Genomic DNA, 14,331 nt, shown 5'->3' on the forward strand with positions numbered 1-14,331 from the left:
TGGTTATTTAAATAGGAGGCACTAACTATAAAAAGCAGGCCACGGCTGTGGTGGAGAAAGGCTGTATGGATTTGACAGAAATAAAGAGAACATAAACAATGAAAGAGATGGAGAGAGGGAGAGAGAGAGAGAGAGAGAGAGAGAATCTGAGGTCAGCAGCTGACAAAACAAAAGGATAAAGTCAGAAAGGAGGGCTGCTATCTCTGTATCCCAGGATGGACCACACAAATACACCCTCCCACCCCAATCCATAGACCAAACACAAACACTGTGAGAAAAGCTACTGCAGGCACTGTGGAGCAAGGCGGCAGATTAGGGGTGTTTGTAACGTAAAGACAAACAGTGCGTTTAAAAATAGAAAGCAGGATCTATCCTATTATTGTATAAGACTAAAGGTAGCTTATCCCAGACCTCTCAACTGTATCCACACACACACACACACACACACACACACACACACACACACACACACACACACACACACACACACACACACACACACACACACACACACACACACACACACACACACACACACACACACACACACACACACACACACACACACACACACACACACACACACACACACACACACACACACACACACACACACACACACACACACACACACACACACACACACACACACACACACACACACACACACACACGGCATCAAGACCATTAAGAGAATTAAAGGCAACAGGAGATGAGCAAGAGGGGGGAAAGAGAGATGGAGGGAGGAAGGAGAAAGGAGAGGCTGAGTGCATGGTAGCATCCAGAGAAAAGGAAAATGTTGAGTATATTTTATATTGTCACAAAAACACGTGATCTTGTCTAAAGTAAAAGAAAGACAAATGTATACAGATAGTTTTAACCCTCAGACATGCATATAAATAGCTGTATCTTCTATTCTATTTGTTCCTCAAATACACGCACACGCACACACACACACTCCTGAAATAGCAGCACTCTCCTTCAGTAAGACATTTTTCAGCGATGACACAACCTTGTAGACAACAGGCAGATCGAGCCTCTTACTGTGAATCTCCGGTGACTCTCCTCATGTCTCGCTGCGTGTAGCCGTTCAGTTCATGTTCAAATCCATCCAAACAACAGCCAAACTCCTCCAGTCAGCCACCCGGCGAGGAGAGAACCCGAGAGGACAGGAGACGAGGAGACCAGCAGCCGGCAAGTCTGACGACAAGAGAATGAGAGAGCTACCCACCTCTCCCTCCTTGCTCCCTCTCTGGTTCCCTCCCTCTTTCACTTCCCTGGAGCTTATCTGTCCCGAGGCTATCACTTCTTCCTCACCTCCCCAACACAGTTGCGCTCCAACTCTAAAGAGTGTTTCCAAGGCAGCGACGTCACGACGTCGGCTCTGAACGCACTTTCAGCCCCGCGACAGATTCAGTTCCACTTCAGTCTTTCCGAGAGTGAGGGAGAGAGAGAGAGAGAGAGAGAGAGAGAGAGAGAGAGAGAGAGAGAGAGAGAGAGAGAGAGAGAGAGAGAGAGAGAGAGAGAGAGAGAGAGAGAGAGATAGCTAAAGAGAGAGGGGGTAGAGATAGCATTTTACATTATTGTGTACTTTTGTATTTTAATGCTTTTGCAACATTGTTTAAAAACTTGTATGTCAATAAAGCCACGTTGAATAGATTGAATTGAGAGAGAGAGGGATAAGGAGTGAGAAGAGAGAGAGAGAGCGAGAGAGAGAGAGCGAGAGAGATAGATAGATAGATAGATAGATAGAGAGAGAGAGAGAGAGAAGAGAAGAGAGAGAGAAAGACGGAGGGATGAAAGTCGATCCCCTCTGATCTCATCAAGCAAAGTTACCAACAGCAACCAGACCGGCAGGCAGCTGAGAGAAACACCCAGTCCACCTCCCTTCCTCCCTCCTTCTTACAAAGAGCTCATACCGAGCCAACCAACCAAACCAACCCCCCCTCCCCTCCCCCTGTTAGAGGCACACACACACACGCACACACACACACACACACACACACACACACACGCGCGCACACACACGCACACTGCATGAGTGGAGCATGTTCACATTTGAGACATCAAGGTAAAAATGTCAACGTCTATATATAGTATAGTATATGTTTGAAATTAAAATGACAAATATCACTGACGAATTACACTATTAGAAGTCACAAATTACAAGTATTTGAACTAAAATGTAGCAACTATCTGAGGAAAGAGTTCTCTATACCACAAATGGCTCTTTCTACAATGTGAGATTATGGTTGTTGTGTGTCTTTCCTACTTTACATTTCTGCAATTAACACATTAGATCCAGTGCCTGCTCAGTTTTGTTCTGCTCTGTTATCACATCTGCACATAACTGCAAAAATTGGCCCTGAGGTGATGCGATGACTAAGGTCATTTATCAGCCCTAAGTTGTTGGAGCCTTTTCCCATAGCTACATCAGTCAGAAAGTGAAGACAGTTTGGGAAAGAACATGCAAACATTCCCAAAAAATTTGAAAATTAAAAATTCACATATAGTCGCTCACACACACACACACACCACTGTTGTGCAGGAGTACTCGTGTGTGCGTGCGTGACGGCAAGCATTTTCACACTTTTTTTACATACAACAGCGGTGTAGTAGACTACAGTGTTCGCCGTCATGCAAGACTGAGGCCCAGCCAGTTCACTTCCTGTATAGACTTCCTTTTCCCAGGGTTGCAGCGACCACCGGGGAACCAAACTCCCCACAGAACCACTATGTCATTACTATACTATTGCATCACATGTCTGCAGAGGCATTCAAATATAACAGACCGTATGAGAGACTCGTGGAATGGTAAATCATGGTTTTGTCTGACTTTTGTTCTCAGACATCTACAATTAACAATAAGAGGACGCATTGGTACTAACACACACACACACACACACACACACACACACACACACACACACACACACACACACACACACACACACACACACACACACACACACACACACACACACACACACACACACACACACACACACACACACACACACACACACACACACACACACACACACACACACACACACACACGAATAGTTTGACATGTTGGCAAATATGCGTATTTGCTTGCCAGTGGCGAATTATATCAAAATTAGAGACTGAAACCACACCCATACCTGTCAGTTTAATATGAAGCTAAAACCAGATTAGCTTAGCTTCCCACCAGTTGCCATTTTTATACATGGTGTTTTACAAGTGATTAAACAAACACTATATATTGTGTTAATTGTAGAGCTTTGGAAGTACTGGTAGGAGTCTAGCTAACTGTGTCTAGTCTTTGTACTAAGCTAAGCTAACCAGACACTGGCTGTATCCTTAACAAGCCAATCAGCTCACAGGGCTGCAATGGTGGGGGTCGGTGCGGTGTCGCTTCAGGTACCGGTGAGATACAATAGTCCGTAAAGTCCTGGATGGATGCCCCAGCATTATTTCACGTAAAGCTAACTTTGAACTTTTGCTTTAAAGTAAGCTAATTTGTACTGTTTATGTTTATGGCCTACATGTAACTCAAACTATTCAACACACACAGAGAGACAAATAGGATCACACACACACACACACACACACACACACACACGCAGGCACGCACACAGGTACACACACAGTGTGTCCACGTCAAAGGCAATCAATTGGCCTCATTCAGAGTTGTAAAAGAGGAAATGTGCAGATCTGGCTGACATGAATCACCTGAAGCAGACGTATGGGTTAGACACATTACCTGTGCCCCGCACGCACATGGAATGTATGCACATGCACACACGTAAATGCACACCTCCTAACTGACCTTATACTAGACACCAGCCGATGTAGGTCAATGGTTTCGAATGTAAGCAGTCCCTGTAGGCTTAACACACACACACACACACACACACACACACACACACAGGGAGGAGGGGACTTTGAGTTTAGTTTGAGTTTTAGTTTCCACTAAAGTCCTGCTGCTGTGAGGTCAAGTTCAGGTTTCATGGCTTGAGGAAATATTTCACTGATGATTCTCCCTGTAAAATTGAGATTTGCTTATAAAGTTATGCCTTATTTGTATTTTTAGGCAGTTGTGCGCACATGAAGTGAGTGTAATTTATTGGTTGTTGATGTACTCGCCTAATTGCTTTAATCCTCTCACTTCTTGTTTGTAATCCTGTTGACTGCAAAAATCAATCAATTACAACAACAACATAAAAAGGCAATTAAGCGTTCTTTCCCAGTGCTAGAAGGAGATTGTGGAAGTCTAATATCGCAAAGAGACACGACTTGCCGCACTGATGGTAAAGCTTTAAAGACAGTGTGTCTATAGGCTGAATTTCAGAGTATATGAAGGCTCATCTCATTATTTCACTGCTGCCTTTATACAGTTTAATTTGCATGTAACATACAACCACAAGCTTATTCTGCTATTGGAGGCTTTTCTGGGTTTTACTTTTGGGAGGCAGTGATCACCAACATGTATTCTGTTGTCCAGCATTACAATAATAACATACTGTATGTAAAGTTACTTTAAGGGCATACCATGATAAAGTAGCATGAGGTGATAAGGATTCAGTCCTCAATGTATTTGATTGTTTAAACAAACTAATAAAGTAACAATTTATTTGATTTTGATAAGTTTGTTGTAACTTGCACAGAGACATTTAGGAGGGCAAGAGATTATTAGAAAATATGCAGAAAAATGTCTAATTTACAGATATTTAACGTTTTCTGCACCATTTGAGTGTGTTTCTGTAAACACTATATGAATTATCAGTACACTCCACTCAAACAATTCCTGTACCTTTTTAAGACATAACAAGACATGAATTGTCTCACATTGGGACTCCCTTCTCTCATCCAGAATAAGAAACAAAAGATACAGTTTGAAATTAAAGCTTCAAACAGCGGATTGAGCCTGCAGTACATCCCCCATCTTCTCTGCTGGACCTGCCGTAAATTGCCCCCTGATTTTCTGCCTAAAGGCACATTCACACTTAAGGGACCCCATGGGGGTCTGAGGAGAGTGTGTGTGTGTGTGTGTGTGTGTGTGTGTGTCTGTGTGTGTGTATGTGTGTGTGTATGTGTGCGTGTTAATCTGCAGGACAATGGGGGTCCTGTCCTCACCCGCACATACAGAATTAGGGCCAGGGGGCTCACAGCTGAGCAGCTTATTGACAATAGAAACTGGAAGTGTGTGTCCATGTGCATTTGTGGGTGTGTACATGTGTCTGCGTGCTGCCTCCTGCCAACACATGTGTCAAACACAAAGCCATCCAACTGTCCACATGGCCCAGGGGAAAAGGATCCACAGAAAGGGAGGGATAGATAGATGCAAAGGGAGAGGAGGAGGACCGAACAAAGGCAGTGGCAGGAACAGGGGTCTGAAACGAGCAACCTCGGGGTGAAGGGTGAGGACAGCTAGAGGGAGAGAAATGGTAGAATTACATGTGTGTACAGATGGCCGAAAGAGTTACAAGAGCACGGACCGTTTGGACCAGGTCATCGTGAAAGAGGGATGACAAAGGACACACAGGCGGATTTTGATTAAACGATCAACTGTTGTTTTCACACTTGGACCCAAACATGTATATTCCTGTACCTGTGAGGACCCTACATATTTACTCTCACCTAGAACATGTCAGTTGGATGTTTTGTAACTTTATCAAGTTAAATAACAAGATTAATATAATTAGTGTTTTCAATTATCGTTTTTGTACTGGACTATTTCTTGGCCAGGCGCAATGATTTCTTGGAGTCGTGTTGTCACCTTGTGGTTTCCATGCACATGAGAGACTTCAGGAAGTCACTGCACCTGGCCAAGAAATGGTCCCTAACATAACCCTTCCTAAAACCACAGCATGTCCCCTTTACACTTGGGTTTTTGTACGGATGAAATAAGATAACATATTAAGCAGTTTTCACTTGTTTCCAGTATTTCTGCTAGGCTAAACTAAAATTGTCACATGGTTGTAATTTCATACTTAGCGTATGGTATTAATCTTCTCATCTAATTCTGAGCAAAAAGAAAACAACAATGATTCTTTTACTTCGAAATCCTGATTGTAATCTAACATAATCAACCATGAGATAATAATCTGCAAAAATCAACCTTAAATGGTCCTTTCTTTGCTGTTTTTTTAGCACCCAGGGAAGGTTTCCAGGAAATGCTAGTCACAGATCTTTTCTTTGTTTGTTTATCCTTGGTGGCTGTACTCAAACCACTGTTTAAAAAAGCATAACTTCTCCATGTAGATCAGGAAATCTCAAAGCTTTCATAAGTATATTGAAAAATGGTATCAATATATGGTAGCATGTAGAAGTTTGATCTTCATAAACGTCAAGCATAATACATAATCCTAATCCCATTTAAACCTTGAACTAACCTTAATACAACCCATATCACATTTTAATTGTAATTATAATCTTCACACCCCAGTCCTCACCCTATAAGAGCCCCTTAAAGGAGCAATAATAGCCTAATTTGAAAGGGGTGTCCTCATTGCCTGTGAGGACATTCATGAGAAGACAACATTCAGCTGCCATAGTGTGTGAACACGAAAGGAAGGCTGACTGAAACACACAGGCACTCCATTTCTTTCCCTCTTACACATCAATACAGATGCTGGCCATCTGAGTACAGCAGGTAGGCATTAACTCAGCCTGGCTGCACAATCAATGATAGTAAATGGAGGCAGCAGGAGGGACAGACTGCGATCTGCTGGTTTCATTTCCCCTCTCTGCCTCTCTCTCTTTCTCTCCATTAAAACACAACCTCTCCATGTCTTGTTTTATTATGGGAAAGCTCTCACTTTATATAGCACACATGCAGTTTTCTCTCTTTCAAGCTCCTCAATTACACACAGTGACTGGGCATCATGTCTGTCCCTCGCTCTCTCTTTACAGAAGGCCCTGTCCTTACCACTGCAGAGAGGACACATCTGAAACCCGTGTTTGAAGCCGTAAAGTTTTCCGTCTGCACTCGCATTGCCAGACTGTTTGTTATAGTTTGCAGTTGACACTTGTGGAAGCCACTTAAGCCAGCGGTTACACAACATTTTCACCACACTGGATTTCACAAACTTTGAAGAGTTGTTTGCTATTTAAAAGTCGGTAGAAGGGAGCGTGTCAGCAAGCCAAAGTTCTCAAGAATACTTCAGATGACAACAAGAAGCCTTAGATCCTGTGACGTTCATATGTCAGCGTTTCCTATTTACAATAGATCAGCATTTTCAAAAATATCTCTTTTCAACACTCACTCAACATTCAATCGATTATCAAAAAAGTTGCTGATTAATTTTTTATTTAAAAAGGTGAAAACAAATTGAATAATAGATACAGCTTTAATTTCATTCTAATTTAATTTCTGAATTTATGTCCGTCCTTCGTTCTTTTACAGCTGCCTTATGGGCTCTTTCCTCCCCTCCTCCTCTGCTCTTCCCCTCCCTTCAGCCCTCCATGTCAACCCTCTCCTCCCTCTGTCTAGTCCACATCTCCTCTATCTCTGCTCATCCATCCATCTCTCCACTCCTCCCACAATGTTTTCCACTGCCAATCCTCTTCCTCTCTTCTCCCTCCCTGTTACCCTTCTCCGTCCCCCCTCCTCCCTTTTCTCAAACATCTGCTGGTCTGCGTCTGTCACTGTTGACCCCTCGTTTGCCACGTGCCAAGTCCTCCCCTCTGTGTCCCACAGAGACCCTGAATCATTAACACACACACACACGCACGCACACACACACACACGCACACACAGTAGGTGGCTGCCTCCCATCCACAGAAAACGAGAAAAGCCCACAAACTCCACCTCTGATTTCAGACTCTCATCTCTCATTACATCGCTGTATTACTTTCCAATTAAAGTATTTTAAAGGCCAAATCCTTCAATTAAAAAGGGGCCTGGACCACATGGGCAGAGAATCTCAACACATTTAAGCTGATTAAATTACAGCTGCGCTCACACTGGCGTTTGGGTTCTAGTGCTAAAACACAATAGCTTCAAGATTCGCCAACTAATGGAAAAAGTGTGTGCTATTCAGCTAAAGAAATTGGTCATATACAGCTGAAAAGTAACAGACTCAGTAGCTGTGTCACTGGTAGTGTATTGTAAGTAGTATTGGTAAATCTCTTCTACTGGCCACCCTGCAGGGCAAGAAGTCCTCAGTATCCCCAACAATCTGCATTGAACGTTCAGCTTGTGCACAGGCTACAACAATAAGAACATTATATGGCAATAAACAGCAGCTTACCACTGGGATGGAATAAACAATGTGTCCATATCATCAAAATGCTTCTAGCAAAGTGCAGTCTCTCTGCTGTTTTACTGACGTTGTTTTTGTGGCTCATAACCTTTTAGACTACATTGTATATACGAGTCACACTGTGTGAAATCAAAGTTATCTTACATTTCACTTCATGGTCAAGACACACCTGGTAGTCTTTGTGTCTGCGCCTCCATTCCATTATCACAACGCTAATCCTATTCAGGGTCGCGGGGGCGCTGGAGCCGAACCCAGCTGACATTGGGTACCCTGGTCAGGTCGCCAGTTTATCACAGGGCACATATAGAGACAGACAACCATTCACACTCCTACGGGCAAACTTCACACACTGCCTGGGATCGGTGATCGAACTCGGGGGGCCTCTTGCTGTGAGGTGACGTGCTAGCCACTACACCACCATGCAGCCCTGTCTGTACCTCTGCGAATGGATATGGCGATTGTGAAATCTGTGTAGAATAGCCATTCATCTACTGAATCAACCATTGTTTCAAAGTCTTTGTTTATAAAAACAAAAAAACACATCAGACTCGGGTCAGATAGAGAAATAGAGACAGAGGTAATTGTTGGAGACATAGATATACCATCAGTATCCACACACACACACACACACACACACGCGCACGTGCGCACGCACGCACACGAAAAAGCAGGCTTTCCTTCACTATCACATAGAAACGGCAGAACAAATTTACTTTCATCTCTTGTCAAAAAAAAAGTTCCACACACTGTAATGGAAAGAAACCTGAGAGGTAAATGTAAAATCAACTCGGCCACTATGATCATAATTCCTTCAGCCATCTGAGATCTATTCGCCACAATTGCTAATATGTTCCGCAGTTGTTCTTTGCACTTAAAAAAATATTTAGTGTTCAGTCTACATGGACACTTCTTTAAAAGTGAAAGGTCAGTCAAATATGTAGACTTCAGGGTTGCTTGTCATCAATAAACACAGATAGTAAGTTATCAGGACGACACTAGCGACACATATAAACTCCTCTACTTGCACACGTTTAGCTTCCTTCTTCCTTTCTCTTCTTCTTTGTGGTGCAGTTGTGCGTTCACAAACTGTGTCGCATTAGGTCACAACATGGCTGTTACAGCAGCGTTTAAAGTTCCCATCAACCCCGGAGTATCGTATTTTCCATTGACCACATGTCATGCTGTGTAAAGAGAACCATTTCCAAAATGTGATCCGAGCTTCGTCACACGCAGGTCGACATGCACTCTGTTGTGCTGTCGTACTGTCTGACGAAGGTGCCAACGACGTCCACAGACAGGCCTGACGTGAGTCATTTTCATCCGTCTCACTTGCGTCAGTGTCAATATTTAAGCGGTATTTTTGTGTAACTCAGCAAAACAGAGATGTAACCAAGTCCCAGCGAGACATCATTTGTACTTATGTGAGACTAAACAGAAAAATACTCTTCATGACCATGTGGTACTCAAATAACATTTGTATTGTCATGGGCAGTGATCACAAATAAAAAAACAGATAAATTGCAAACTGTAAAAGTCATTTAAATTGAATGTATTTATATATGGAATTTAATATGACCCCCTTGATTAACAAATACATTTTACATAAACGGTATGTCAGTCTCAATATCACTAAACGTAGTTCTTTCTTTTCTAACTCACTCCACTCTTTTAAAACACCGGCAAAAAGTATGTTGTCATGGCAACACACCACCTGTTAGATACCGTTCAGATGGATACGTTGGTCTCTAGTGAGTTAATTGAGTCTTTAGATTAACTGTATTATGACTTTGTGTCTAAATTGTGCCCAACAAGAGTTGTTTAAAGTTGATATGCACTTATGATTTTTTTTTTTAAATAACCCATGTAATGTAAAATGTAATGTACATATATTACATAAGGGATTTTGTTGCACTTCATGCTCTTTGTGATGAGCAGCCGACAGTCTGTTCACTGCATGCATATGCTGTATTGTGGTGTGTAAAGATGAAAAACGGAAATGCTAAAAGTTAAGACAAAAGGAGAGACAGAGGAAACTAAATTACTTTTTTCGAAATGAAACTTGGAATTGACAAGAATATGTTGAGCAGGTTATTAACTTAAGTTACATACTGTAAACGCAATTTGTTTCATAAATCAAGGGCTCTTTGCAAATAGTCGTTAGTACACACACACACACACACACACACACAGAGAGTGACAGCAGCCACACACACACACACACACACACACCTTGTACAATAGCAGGACTCTGCAGAGCAGGTAAAGAGACACGTAGAAGATGGCAGGCGGGTTAAAGAGGAGTCGAGAGTGGAGCGGAGTGATATCAAGCAGGGTTCTGGTCAACACTGCAGCACAGCCAGCAGTTTCTGAGCCCACAGAAATGTGGCAGCTTATAGCAGCTTGTTCCCTCCAGGCAGACTGAGAGCGAGCACCAGGCCGCAACAGTAATCTTCTTTACTTTTGGATTAGCAGCCCTCTGCAGGTCTCTTTCATTATCTGTCAGTCTGTCCGGCTCCGTCTTGACCTCACCAACGCTCTCCCTCACTCTGTGACTGTCCTGTCCTGCTCCTACTGATTCTGCATTTGCATTCAAACCAGTGCTCAGCTATTAAGCTATTGATGCACATATCATCAGTGAGTTCATAAATCTCTCTTTCTACTCTAGAATCCTGAATGTATGAAATAAGTAATGGGCCTTATTGAAATTAGGATTTATTTTGTGTTAAAACATACTAGAGACCGACAGGACACTATGCTAAGTTCAATGTGTCAAAGCTGATCAAGGCAACGCAACAGACCTGTACAGAAGAGAGTCTAGTATGGGTTGGTATTGGTACTAATACACCATAAGAGTAACTAAACCACAGAGTTTTGGCTGAAGTGCCTCTTCCCTGGAAATTAAAAAAATGCCTCTAGAACATGATAAAAATATCAACATGCGCTGGGCTGGGAGGGGGAGCTAAGACACGCTCAGTCACGTCTATCGTTGGCTCATTTGCCCTCACCAGTGTAGTATTACAATCAGCACAGCACACGCCTTTTCTTTCTTTTCTGTGAATTTAAAATTAAGCTGTCAGAACATTACAAAATCTGGGAATTCAGTGTAATATAACATTATGAGCATTAAAATAGCAGCAAACATCCTGTCTAATGTCTACCTCAGCAAAGTATGACGTCGCTGTTCTCTGTGTGTGTTGTCATCGGAGCTTTTCTGTGATTTGTTGACATAGCTCTCATATGTTGGCTACAGCTGACCGAGGGCGTCATCGCAGAAGCGTAGCACCCACCCTCAAGTTGTTAACACTGGGTCGTGAAAGGGGCTAACAGACGTGCAGCTCCGTCAGCGCCTTTCCCATAGTTTGAACTGTAAGACTAAAGGGCAGGATAACTCTGTTTGTCTGATTTTGATGAATTATTGTATGTCTCTCACCCCTGAAACACTCTCCAGATCAGAGTATTTTGGCAAAGTTGTTCACAAAGAGGGAATGACTAATAGGAAGAAGAGGACGGTTAAAAGGGCCAGTGTAATCAGGACTGCTTGTTGGATGGTCAAATAACTTCAGAAGCCCTCTTCTGCAACACCTTTTTGATGACATATTAGGTGAGTCTGTGTCCGCCCAACATTATGACATTCACGCTCGCATAACATCGTCATTGCAATGACCAGCTGGTTCAAACTTCTTTTTGTAGCTCTCCTTTTTACGTTTGGTACAAAATGTGCACCGCTATCCCCATATTTAAACAATATTGTGTCTCCCCCTCTTTGCTTTTTTTCAAAATAGTGTAACCCAGGCCATAGTGGAAATGTAAAAATAAATGGACTCGTTCTTTACACATCTTAATTTGGCTATCGTCTTCTATGAAATCTGAATAAGCACCAATCATTTTATTATTGTGCACATGCACTGTGAAGCCATACCTCGCTGTACTGGGAGTAAGAGTGAGAAACTCGATGCTGCAGAAGGAGCCTCATACATTCAAACTGCTGATCTGCTCTGCTGAGGGGAAAGGTCAAACTGATGAATATCTGCTTCTGAAAAACAAGACCGTGGCTCATTATACATCAACCTCACTGAAAACACCCTCATATGTCAGACAATCTAATGTTGCCATGACAGCCACAGAAGTACTGAGGGGGCAGAGACATATGCACACACACACACACACACACACACACACACACATATGCAGAGACAGACAGACGTTGAGGCGACGGCGTTCAGAAGGATGTCTCCAATGTGTGCGCGAGAAGAGAGAAGGATACTGTATGCCAAATATAGGAACAGAATAATGAACTTCTTATCATCGGATCCATCCTTTCTATATCGCCTCTGCTTTCCTCATCACTCCATCTGCTATTTTCCCTCTCCTCCTTCCTCCTTGAATGGACCAAATATTTCGCCAGGGCCACTCTTCTTTATAAAAGAGATATATAACACCAGGAATCTTCAATTATTTTGACACTGGCAACCTAAAAAAACATCTCGACAGTTACCAGCAGGATATTGGACAATTTCCGCACCTCAAGCACAGAATACTGTCTGTCAGAGCGCGGCGGTTCATGGATTCAGATATCAACTAAGTCAGCACAGTTGACAAACACAAAACATACTAATTTAGAGCTCTAACTCACTAATCCTCTAACCACAAATACACTGATGTTTGATGCCAAAAACACAAGAGACTCAAAACTCATCTGGTGACTCTCTCTCTTTCCGGTTGTAAGGTGAACAAGAGGAGTCAGGATGACGTGTGTCCAACACATCCTCAACCACAGACACACATGCTCACCATCCAAAGCCCAAATATATATGATTTAACATCACACAAAGCAGATGAAAGGAGCAAATCTTCACATTTGAGAAGCTGAAAGCAACACATATTTGGAGTTTCTGCATGAATGATTTATCGATTATCAAAATTGTTCCTTAGTTTAAGCACCGATTGACGAATGGATTAATTGTTTTAGCTGTAATCTGCACTCTTGCTGTCTCTATCTCTCGGTCTCTCTTTCCCACAGACACACACAAACTCACAAACGTACACACTCTCCGGTTTCACAGCCACCTCCTGTTGCTTTGACTAATTCAAGGCGATGGGTCAGATCTGTTACAGACGCAGATGAACCAGCTCAGAGGCCGAAGTCGAGAAGCAAACTGATGCTTTTCCTCTATCTTGCTTGCCACACATTTGACAGCATCTGTCATTTGACTGCAAACACCTGTTACTTTCTGACCACGGTTAGTGAAAAGGAACATGACACCCAGCTGGCTCACATACGATTGTCTCTCTGAATGCTAGTCTGTTTTCAAGTCACTGTACCCCTCTCATATCCTGCACCTGCCACCAGTCTCATCTGTTCGGCTAAACTGGCAGATGTCAGTCTTCATTGTACAGAAAACATCTGTTCTCATCTTTATTTCTTCCTCTCCCTCTTGCATACACACATGCTGCGTTGTCTGACCCAGATCCTCGCTTAATGAAAAACTAAAATGAATGAATGAATAAATCATAAGTGGGGGATGCTCTCCTTGTTATGGGAACCTCATGCCCTTTAATGCAATAGCTTTTTTCCCCATCTCTCTCTCTCAAAACAAACATTCTCGTACTCATTATTCTGTTCGTACACACACACACACACACACACACACACACGCACACGCACACGCACACACGCTCCTCGTCATCTCTTGTAATATTCCACAAGTGGTAGTGTAATTTCTTTTTCCTCTCCCTCTTTCTCTTTTGCACACACACAGACTGTGTTTCAGTATCCGGTGACTGGGATGACTTAGTGTTCTAAGTGTTCCCTGAGAGCTCCAGTACACTCATTTGGTAATTGAGTCTGGTGTGTGCTCAAAAGCGGGGCTGCGTACAAATTCCGCTGTGAATTCCCCCCAAAAAAGGCAAAGATGTAGCTAATAATACAGGAAGAAACGGATCCTTTACAACTAATTCTAGCACCAATTTCACTGCAACAGAAACAGCAGTCAAGGAAATGTTATATTCATGACCTAAATCAAACAAAAAGGATGGCATGGAGAAATTCTATTAAATTTATTTGTGTAGGCCAAAATCA

At 42.6% G+C, this 14,331-nt stretch overlaps 1 protein-coding gene across 2 annotated transcripts in view; it reads right to left on the minus strand.

The window, feature by feature from the left end:
- Nucleotides 1-14,331, minus strand: part of LOC117746932 (SPRY domain-containing SOCS box protein 4-like) — a 61,561-nt gene that overhangs the window by 36,778 nt on the left and 10,452 nt on the right. The window contains exon 2 of one of the 2 annotated variants that reach the window (XM_034556278.1): nucleotides 1,045-1,429. The exons of the other annotated variant lie outside the window; for it this stretch is intronic. The gene's annotated coding sequence lies outside the window, so the exon portion shown is untranslated. The remainder of the gene's footprint in view (nucleotides 1-1,044; nucleotides 1,430-14,331) is intronic. 2 annotated transcript variants of the gene reach the window in all.

This window comes from Cyclopterus lumpus, chromosome 17 (assembly GCF_009769545.1).
Source record: "Cyclopterus lumpus isolate fCycLum1 chromosome 17, fCycLum1.pri, whole genome shotgun sequence".
Classification (NCBI taxonomy): Eukaryota; Metazoa; Chordata; class Actinopteri; order Perciformes; family Cyclopteridae; genus Cyclopterus; species Cyclopterus lumpus.